The 8,899-nt window shown below is 41.5% G+C and overlaps 1 long non-coding RNA gene across 1 annotated transcript; it reads left to right on the top strand.

Annotated features, from left to right (window-relative positions):
- The first annotated feature begins 3,038 nt into the window (after positions 1 to 3,038).
- On the top strand, positions 3,039 to 7,702 carry LOC117429110 (uncharacterized). The gene is made up of 4 exons (XR_009319902.1): positions 3,039 to 3,777; positions 4,243 to 4,348; positions 6,467 to 6,699; positions 7,225 to 7,702. It is a non-coding gene; the product is annotated as an uncharacterized LOC117429110 (long non-coding RNA).
- Positions 7,703 to 8,899: the final 1,197 nt, after the last annotated feature.

Here is an 8,899-nt window from a genome sequence, read left to right on the forward strand (position 1 = left end):
TGTGTGTGTGTTTTAATTTAATGCTAATTTAAATACATGTTCAATTATTTACTGGTGCAGCACATATTTATATTAAGGTGAGGTGTGTGTGTGTTTTAATTTAATGATAATTTAAATATATGTTCAATTATTTACTGGTGCCGCACATATTTATATTAAGGTGAGGTGTGTGTGTGTTTTAATGTAGTAAATGATTCTAATAGAGGTTACATTAGTTGCTGGTGCAAGTTTCTTTCACCTTGTAAAGAATATATTCAGAGTGCTAACAGAGTAACAGGCCTCTTCACCATGGCATGGCAGAGCATGGATTTACAGAATGAATGTACAACTTGCAGTGTACTATTAAATCCCATAGAGGGCACCACAAACACATTTACTGAGGGAGGAAGGGAGCAAGCGCCTGTATAATGATACAATCACCTGGAAGGTCTTGATGCTGCAGTACATTACAAACAGCAGCCAGGATACAGGTGTTGAATTGCTTATCAGGGGGACAGGGCTAAGGTAGATGGCAGATGAAGGACAGTTCTCTTTTTCACATGATCCTCCAGTGCAATGACATGGGCAGCTCTAGCCTGGGTCACTCTGAGCCTCTGTCTGGTAAGTGAGACGAGTTGTCCTAGTGCAGCTCAGCAAGCTGGTCTCTTCCAGTCCAGGTCTGCGTTCCAACCATGGCTGCGTTTCTACCTGGAGGAAAAGCCCTCCAGGACTGGAGCCTGTCGCAATGCAAGTGAAGCTGCAGCATATACTAGCACTGTGGCGCCCCCTATGGTCTTTAAATAGGTCTGCATTATCACACAGAAATATATGTGCAGTCTGCAGGGTGCAATGCAACATGGGGTGAAGTCATTAAGGCTATGAGTAGGGTGGTTTGCTACAGATTATGATTTAAATGGAAATGTCTTATTTTTTCTGATGATATTTAATTTACATTACTGTAAAAAACATAAAAATAACAGGGTCACTGAAAAAGTTTTATTTCGCATTATAGTGTATGGGGAGCAGAGGGGTTGGGGGCAAATCCATGCATTCATGAAACATGTTAATCTCATGCAAACACATAGAAATCACACGAGCTGTACCAAAGAAAATATGTGATTCATGTCATTGTATTGTATGAAGGGATGTGCATGATAATGATACTCTACTACTCTGTATTTCTGAATGTATTTTTGCTGATATATTTCAATAAAGTTTCAATCTCAATCTTTGGCATCTTTTTTTATTATTACTATTATATTACCACGATTAAACAGCCACGAAGTGTCCACGGCTGGGATGAAGCTCGAGTGAAGACGACCCGACCGCAGGTGGAATTCTGAGCAAACCGCATCACTCATAGAATAAGGAGGAATGTGTTTGTATTGTATTCATGCAACAGTCTCTTGACACAGGGGTTGTACCGACAGACTGGAAAATAGCAAACGTAATACCGATCCACAAAAAGGGAGACAAAACCAAACCAGGTAACTATAGACCAATAAGCCTGACTTCTATTATATGTAAACTTATGGAAACTATAATAAGATCAAAAATGGAGAATTACCTATATGGTAAGAATATCCTGGGAGACAGTCAGCATGGTTTTAGGAAAGGGAGATCATGTCTAACTAACCTACTTGACTTTTTTGAGGATGCAACATTGAAAATGGATAACTGCAAAGCATACAACATGGTTTATTTAGATTTCCAGAAAGCTTTTGACAAAGTCCCGCATAAAAGATTAATTCTCAAACTGAGAGCAGTAGGGATTCAAGGAAATGCATGCACATGGATTAGGAAGTGGTTAACATGTAGAAAACAGAAAGTACTGATTATAGGAGAAACCTCAAAATGGAGTGAGGTAACCAGCGGTGTACCACAGGGATCAGTATTAGGTCCTCTGCTATTCCTAATCTACATTAATGATTTAGATTCTGGTATAGTAGGCAAACTCGTTAAATTTGCAGACGACACAAAAATAGGAGGAGTGGCAAACACTGTTGAAGCAGCAAAGGTCATTCAAAATGATCTAGACAGCATTCAGAACTGGGCAGACACATGGCAAATGACATTTAATAGAGAAAAGTGTAAAGTATTGCATGCTTGCAATAAAAATGTGCATTATAAATATCATATGGGAGATAGTGAAATTGAAGAAGGGAACTATGAAAAAGACCTAGGAGTTTATGTTGACTCAGAAATGTCTTCATCTAGACAATGTGGGGAAGCTATAAAAAAGGCTAACAAGATGCTCGGATATATTGTGAGAAGTGTTGAATTTAAATCAAGGGAAGTAATGTTAAAACTTTACAATGCATTAGTAAGACCTCACCTAGAATATTGTGTTCAGTTCTGGTCACCTCGTTACAAAAAGGATATTGCTGCTCTAGAAAGAGTGCAAAGAAGAGCAACCAGAATTATCCCGGGTTTAAAAGGCATGTCGTATGCAGACAGGCTAAAAGAATTGAATCTATTCAGTCTTGAACAAAGAAGACTACGCGGCGATCTGATTCAAACATTCAAAATCCTAAAAGGTATAGACAATGTCAACCCGGGGGACTTCTTTGACTTGAAAAAAGAAAAAAGCACCAGGGGTCATAAATGGAGATTAGATAAAGGGGCATTCAGAACAGAAAATAGGAGGCACTTTTTTACACAGAGAATTGTGAGGGTCTGGAACCAACTCCCCAGTAATGTTGTTGAAGCTGAAACCCTGGGATCCTTCAAGAAGCTGCTTGATGAGATTCTGGGCCAATCGGGGCGGGGACGTCACAAACGCGCTCGAGTCATGTGGAGCCGCTGCCACGGAGGCGCTCGGCTCCCTCCAGTGGACACGCACCGGTACTGCAGTCGGGAGTCGCTGGAAGATTATTTGATGAATTCCTTACCGATGCGGCTATCTCGTGGAGAGAAAGTGGAACTGTTACGTCTTGTCCTAAACAATCTGATTGGATAAAAGACAATTCACAAATTAAATGACTTCTGATTGGCGAACGCAGTTAGTGAATCAAAAGTTAGAAATGCGTTTCCTAATTTGTATAGACCCTATGGTTGTCCAACGTGCGCACCTGTTTAAAAAGATACATTTATTATTAATAAAACATTTTTTAGTACACGTGTCCACGTCAGTAGTTTAATAATATTATATTTTCATGCTTTTAGTGAAGAATTGTTTTACTATCAGTCATATTTTAAAACGGGCAGTTTCAAAATAACCAAAGAAAACAACGATTCTAAACCAGAACGTGCCTGAAGGAATCAATTGTAGTTCTCTTTTATAGCGGTTTAAAATGTATCTGAAAGTATATACGGGCGTTTGCAATAATTTAATCACAGACGTAGAAATATAACCAAGATTCACGACGACCATTGTATTGATAGAACAGTTGTTTAAATAAAAGAGCAGCGTCAGTTTTGGAAATGTCACATTTTAGTTAAGTAAAATGGAAAATTACAAGCGGTGTGTATTTCAGTATGCTAACGTGACGTTTTTCAGCAGGTTTCATTTGATTTTATGAAGCAGAATTAGTTAACACTGAAATCAACCCCTCGACAGCAGTTCTACTAAATGTCCACACGAGGGCAGCATTGGATAGGAAATGAAAGCTAAAGCCTCGTCTGTCTCCCTGAAGTTCGCTACCAATTGTAAAGAGCAGAGGACAGTTCAGCCGGAGGCGTGTGTCTGTGTGAAACGACTTTATTTCATGTGATAAGTTTGTGGAAGAAGGACGCCATGTTAGGAGGCGTTTGCTATTGTTTTACACAGACTACGAGGGACAGCGCTCATTAAACCAGGTGAGTGCATCTCGTTTACTTTGTTTATTATTCAGTGCAGCGGTTGTTTTTGAATCCCGCATTTTTAATAACAAATGGCCGTCCGGACCCGCTTGTGACTGTTTGCTGAGTGGCTTTTAATAATGTGTTTGTCTTTGTGAGTTCTGATCAGCAGGGTGCGGTTTGACGGGGGTGTGATTCCCCCGGCTATATTGACTGGGGGTCATCTTTATTGTTTATAATCGTACGTTGTTATTGCCTTTTAGCTCTTGAGCATAATAATCTCAATCCCGTTTGAAATGACACTAAGTGCATTTGCATGGTGGCAGATGAGGGATGTCACTTCACTCGAGGCTTGCGTACTGATGAAGATGTAGTTTCAGTGTTTAATGCTCATCCCCTCACTGTGTGTGTGTGTGTGTGTGTGTGTGTGTGTGTGTGTGTGTGTGTTCGTGTGTGTGTGTGTGTGTTCTTGTCTCTTGACAGGTCTGTGAGGATGAGAAGGTCTCCACAGTCTGGAGTCTGGTCTCTGACAGGCTCAACATACCTGTCAATCAACAGGGACTCCTCTACAAAGGCAAGGCGCTGGCAGGTAGGCTGAACAGCACAGCACAGAACAGCACAGCACAGCACAGCACAGCTCAGCACTCAGTTAAAAAGCATGCATGTTATTCTACATATATCTATTAACAGTAACACCTGCAAACAAAGTGTTTTCAATCTTTTATCATCATTGAGTTGCATGAAGTGTTTTAACCCTATGCTGCCTACGGGGAATAACCATATTCGGTCATAAATATGAACACTTTCTGTTTAAACACTTGTAGTTTTGGAACCTTAAATCAGAAATGAAAACCCAATACACCTACAGACAGGCATTAAGTAGATCTTTCCATTGGTGTAATTTATTTTGTTGTGGGGTGATTTTATTTTTATTTTCATATGAGCTACACCTCTCAAAATTATCGAAATATGAAAAATAATAAATAATATTTTTAAAAATGGTCAATTTCAACCTCTTTCCAAGTGTTATATAAAAAAAAAACTTAAAGAGTATATTGTAGCTGCACAATTTTCCAAGGAATTCAAATCTGAAATCAGAATTGAAATATCTTGAACAGTTGCAGAGCTAGATAAGGTTTTGCAATGCCTAGTATTTTACAAAAATCAACCTCCGAAATGGCAAAGGCAGACCAGGGTTAAAACTTGGCAAAAAGTGAGACTGGAAACACTATTGCCCTGTTTGAGATACAATTATATTTCAGTATAAAAATAAAGAAACAACACACAAGTTATCAAGTAAAATGTTTAATTTTTTTTATTTGAAAAAAAAAGTATATTACAAATAAAACTTTGAAATTAAGAATTTTATTTGGGAGGGAGGGAGGCAAACAAACTAAAACCTTCCATATTGTGCTGTATATATTTATTTTCAAAACTACCCTGCAGTTGAAGTGCTGGACTGGGGCTCCTCCAGATCACTCTCCTCCTCCTCCTCATCCTCCTGCAGCAGCTCTTCATCAGGGAGGTCCTCCTCCATGGCGTACATGCCCTCGATCTCTTCCTCAGTCAGGGCCCTCCTCCTCTTCAGTGACTGAACCACATGCTAGAGCTGATTGTCTCCATCCATTTTCTGGCTTACACACACCCACATAAAACATTAAAATAAATACCAATTAATAATAATAATAATAATAATAATAATAATAATAATAATAATAATAATAATAATAATAATAATAATAATAATAATATTAATATTCTGCTCCATCCTTTTTCACACACATAAAAAAGTAAACGAGTAATAAAATACATGGCTAAATAATAACTACAGCAAAATGTCTTTGTTTTTTACATAGGCTACATACACAACGTAAAAATAAAAACTAAACAAGGTGTTTTCCTCATTCTTTTACACATCGAATAAAAAAGTTAAAAAATAATAGATGCATAATTAAATAATAATAACGACTACAGAGAAATAATGAATCGACTAGAAAAAGTAAAACACAGACGTACACAAACGCCTAACTTTGCATCACATGCGATAGACCTGTTAGTTTTGCCTTCTCTCCTGAGGAGAAACAAGTCTAAAATAAAAACGTATGTGAAACTAACTATAAGAAAGATGTTTAACAAAACAAACAAACAAATCAAAACGTGGTGTTGGTAAAGTAGCTCCTCTTGTCTACAGCAGTCATGAAGTTAGCCCTGCCCAGCAAGCAAGCGCGCACACAAGAGACACAGCGAAAACAAAACAAACCAAAAATAAACACTGCAGATGTACTCAGCACAAAAAAACAATATCACGTTGAAAAAAAAAAACAATAACAATATGGTTAATTAGCCCAAGTACCTCCCGTTTAGATGATATGTAGATTAGCACTCTTGGGATTGTAAAACTGGAGATACAGAGCTTCGACTCTGCTGTGCACTCAGTCACAATGGTGCCGGCAGAGACTCGCCATTGTAATCAAAATATTATATGTCCCGCCCACCCTAGCCCTAAACCAATGGTATCATGACAAGCCCCGTAGTCATGGCTATGACTCACATTTTAAAAAAACAAAATTGCTGATTGGACGGCTGAGATATGACGTGTTTTGTCATCGTAACAAAAGTTACGAAATTACACCGAGTCGGCAGCTAAGGGTTAATCTACCTGGTCTTGAATCTCTCCTGTTTCTCCCCCTCCCTCTCTCTCTCTCAGATGAGCACAGACTGTCACACGACTCCATCGCTCCCGATTCTGAACTCGTTGTGACGCCCCCAACAGAGAAAGTGTCACCCGAGCAAGAACAGCACTCCCTGTGTCACCCCTCCTCTCAGACCTCACCCCTCACCCTCGCCTCACCCCGGGTCAGTGTGGCACAGCCTGCCTGCTCTTCTGAACAAACACTTCAGCCCTGCCGATGCAGTGAGAGTCTGGAGCAGCAACACAAGGTAACCTGAACACAATAAACACACACACACACAGACGCACAGTGAGAGTCTGGAGCAGCAACACAAGGTAACCTGAACACAATAAACATACACACTGCTATATATACACACACACACACACACACACACAAACAGACACAGACACAGTGAGAGGCTGGAGCAGCTACACAACAAACACTGCTACACACACACACACACACACACACAGACACACAGTGAGAGTCTGGAGCAGCAACACAAGGTAACCTGAACACAATAAACACACACACTGCTATATACACACACACACACACACAAACAGACACACACACAGTGAGAGGCTGGAGCAGCTACACAATAAACACTGCTACACACACAATCCTAGCTGCAGCACATGCACACTGTTATACAAACACACACAGACACAGCTGTACAGTGACACAGAGACGCACACACAATCACAGCTGCAGCACACACACTCTGAAATGCAGGTGTAGAGCAGCGTGTAGTTGTGACTCTGTGTCTCTCCCTCTGCCTCTCTCTCAGGATTACGAGCGGAGGCTGCGCTTGTTGAGCCTGGATGAAATGGAGCGGCTGGCGACTCGCATGCTTCACCCTGAGGCTGTGGAGTGCATGGAGCTGTCCTTCCTAGACTGAGGAATACTGCTGCTGCCCTCTCCACCCCTCCCCTCTCCTCTGTCCTCCCCCTCTCCTCTCCTCTCCTTACTTTGTTTAAAAGAATAGAAGCACACCCAGTGAGCAAGGCATTGAGCAACCCCACATCCCGCTTCACAATACCGCTAGATATTGACTGACTGTTCGCATTGTGTGTGTTTGGTAAGACAAACCACATTTTCTACTTTCTGCTATTTTAAAAGGAGCCCAGTTTGGTGCAGGAGGCTTGTGGGTAACAGAGTGTGTTTTTGCTGGGGACTGCAGCCCTTCCATTACCATTGCTCGTAGAGGGGAGATTGTTTTACTTTCAAGCCTTTTTCTTTAATAAATCCGGACGTTTGGAAATACATACTGTGTGGACGTTTCCCTTCTTCATGGCTCCATGCAGCATCCTGTCACACAACAAGCCCTGAAAGGGGATCTATACATATTTATTCTCAATCACCAGGCAGTAATCGCAGCTACAATACAGACACACAACGTGTCACTTTTATTGGCTCAAACTTTAAACGACGCCTTGAAGCCTCTGAAGCCTTTTCATGGCCCTCCACCTGTCCTTGATCAGAACGCTGTCCTTCCTCTAAGGGGTCTCTTTCCATGCTAATCTTCCGTTTCCTCTGCAGAAAGGACAGGACAGTGTTCACAGAGCTCCCTTCACTCCCGCAAAGCCAAGACATCCAGGCTCTTGTGCTGCTTTGCTCCCCAGCGCCCGAGTGCTTGCTGGCAGTGCTGAGGCACGCTCACCCTGAACAGCAGCGCTAGCTTTGCCTATTGAGGAAGGCTTGGCGCTCCCGTTGGTTCATCAGTAATAATGAATTAGTGGAGACAGTAAGGTGCTCGGGGGGGGGGATGAAAGTTTACATCAGAATAGAAACTTTGCACAAAGTCAACCTGCTGGAAGTGGAATCATTTCTGCTGCGCAGCTTCAGATTCCACAGCTTGACGAGGAACACAATATAAAAAACACATGTTCCTCTGGAAGCCACACAGTTATTATATATATGATTAGTGTTAACACTCATAGCATTGACCTGGTATCCCTGGTATTTACCTCCGAGCCCTGCTGTGTAACAGGGGTGTTTCATAATCCCTCCTCTCTTCAGTGGCATGAAAGACTGCAACTGTGCAGCCAGCGCCAGGATTCTCAACTCCTGCAGTGTGCGCTCTTTGACAAGGGAAGTGAACCTCATATACAAGGTTAGAAAGCAAGGCAGTGACAAGCAGACAGGTGGTGCAGTGGGCTAGTTCACTACCATGCTGTGCTGCTCACCTTGGGGGACTGAGTTCAAATCCAGGTGAGTTCCTCCTTTGTTTTCAAAGACTTGGTTAATTACTTATATAAGACAATGAAAAAGCAGACTCCTCCATGGAAGTGAGATGGACTGGGTTCAAATCCAGGCGAGTTCTTTGCTCGTTTCAAAGAATGTGTTAATTGAGCTTATATATAGTGTGAATCAAAGCTTTCCTGTGGGAGCTGGTGGTGCAGTGGCTGTGCCGATGGCCTCCTCTCCCTGAAGACAGCGGTTCGAATCCCGGTCCTGGAGGT

This window comes from Acipenser ruthenus, chromosome 48 (genome assembly GCF_902713425.1).
Source record: "Acipenser ruthenus chromosome 48, fAciRut3.2 maternal haplotype, whole genome shotgun sequence".
Taxonomy (NCBI): Eukaryota; Metazoa; Chordata; class Actinopteri; order Acipenseriformes; family Acipenseridae; genus Acipenser; species Acipenser ruthenus.